This window comes from Microtus ochrogaster, chromosome 1, assembly GCF_000317375.1.
Source record: "Microtus ochrogaster isolate Prairie Vole_2 chromosome 1, MicOch1.0, whole genome shotgun sequence".
Taxonomy (NCBI): domain Eukaryota; kingdom Metazoa; phylum Chordata; class Mammalia; order Rodentia; family Cricetidae; genus Microtus; species Microtus ochrogaster.
Window position 1 is genome coordinate 89,952,027 of NC_022009.1, and position 2,014 is coordinate 89,954,040.

Genomic DNA, 2,014 nt, shown 5'->3' on the forward strand with positions numbered 1-2,014 from the left:
AATGTTTCAGTACTAATGCTGTGAAAGCTCTTAATTTAGGCCACATTAAGATTAATGACACGGCTATTTAATATCTCATATCGTTTAACTAGGATTTGAAGACACATAATTTTTTTTCTGTGTGGCCTTTGGGAAAAAAATGCATTAGCTGTGGTTTCCAGCCATACATTACTCTCCTAACTTTAACTTGTGAATATTTAACGCCCCCATAAGGAACTAAGTAGCGCTCAAACCACTTCTGTCTCTCACTTCTGCAATCTACTTCCAACCGTCATTTCTCTCAGTCTCTCAGAAATCAAAACTGTTGGGGTTTTCTAAAAGGTTCAGAAGTTATCTGGAGTCTCTGAATAATTGCAGCATTCTGCAGAACTGCTTCTTCCAATGTGAGCATCTCATCCAGAAGTCGAAGAAAGGAAGAGCCATTGCCAGGGCAAAAGGGGAGGGGCTTCTCTGAGATTCTTGGTATTTTCAGTGAAGTCTTTGATGTGGCTCACCCTACCAGAAGTGTTAAATCTCTGGACAGTCTTTCCCCGTCGGACAACCAGATCTGGATCTAAGTTGTTCACTGAAAAAGTACTTTATTTTCTACTTAGATACTCGGCTTCAGAAACGATTCCTAGTCTGTGCCCCTGTCCTGAGAAGGGCTGGGACACAGGCTTTGTAGATATACATAGTTATTTTTTTTAATCTTCAACTTTAACATCCACTTCTTTTTTATCAAAAATTCCAGTAATTCTGAAGGTAATCTCCCCTTTTTGATGGAGTTCAGAAACTGCTGACGTTCACCATCAGAGGAAATTCTAGAGTCATCATTGACTGTGAATCCATTTTTCCACCATTTTGCAATTACCTCTGCCTGTTTCTTCTGTTCCGTGGGGGACAAACATTTGACACCAAGCTTCTCTGCTTCTTCAAAAAGGCTGTCAACAAAATATTCTCAGTCCCTTTGCTGATTATCATTGAGGGGCTGATTGTTAGGAGGTCCTAGTTCACAAATCCATTTTTCTTTTATACTGTCAAGGTTATCTACTTCTTTCATTCTTTTTCTTCTACTCAGGGCCCAGTCCTCGGTCCTCTGGGGTCCCTAAGCGCCACCGCGGCTGCGAGGCCGTAGCCCCTCCCATCCAGAAGCATCTGGAGACCCTCTGTAGGGACCATCCCGCTGCGGAGACCGCGTCTGCCTCCCTCAGCCCACAGGACACGCATTTTCCCCTCTTTTTTATTTTTAAATTTTACTTTATTTTCTGTGCTTGTGCCTGGTGTGTGTATGCATATTGTATACATATAGAAGCCCATGAGAGGGGTCAGATCACTTGAAACAGCCCCTGGAGGCCAGGAGAGGTGTCGGATCACTGGAGTTACAGGTGGTCATGAGTCACCACGTGGGTGCTGGCAACCTCAGCTCTGTCCTCTGGAGGAGCAGGTTGCTCTCTCCATCCCCTTTCCTCTTTATGAATAAATAAGATTATAATATGGCAGCTCAGGTGGCTTGCCTAGGGACTGTAGTCTGACAAGATAAAAAATATGGGTCAGACTGAGCTAGTTGGAGTTCACTGACTCTGGACTCAGAGCGGAGGAACCTGCATAGGACCAAACTAAACCCTCTAAATGCGGGTGACAGTTGTGTGGTTTCTGCAGTTTGTGGGGTCACTGGCAGTGTGGCCAGGATTTATCCCGAGTGCATGAACTGGCGTTTTGGAGCCCATTCTCTTTGAAGAGATACCTTTGTTCAGCCTAGATATAGGGGGAAGAGCCTTGATTCTGCCTCAAATTGATATGCCAGACTTTGCTGACTCCCTGTGGGAAACCTTGCCCTCTCTGAGGAGTGGATGGGGAGTGGGGGCTGGGGAGAGAAGGAGGAGGGGAGGGAGAGGGAGCTGGGACCAGTATGTAAAATGAAAAAGATTGTTTTTTTATAAATAGGTCAGAAAGGCTGAACCTGAGGGTTAAGACACACCGTTTACTGCACATGGGGCTCTTGTGAGATTCCTAGAAAGCAACAGCCTTAAGAATG

At 44.9% G+C, this 2,014-nt stretch overlaps 1 pseudogene; it reads right to left on the bottom strand.

Annotated features, from left to right (window-relative positions):
* Positions 1-295: 295 nt before the first annotated feature.
* Positions 296-1,039, bottom strand: LOC101982821 (annotated as a pseudogene).
* Between the last annotated feature and the right edge of the window lie 975 nt (positions 1,040-2,014).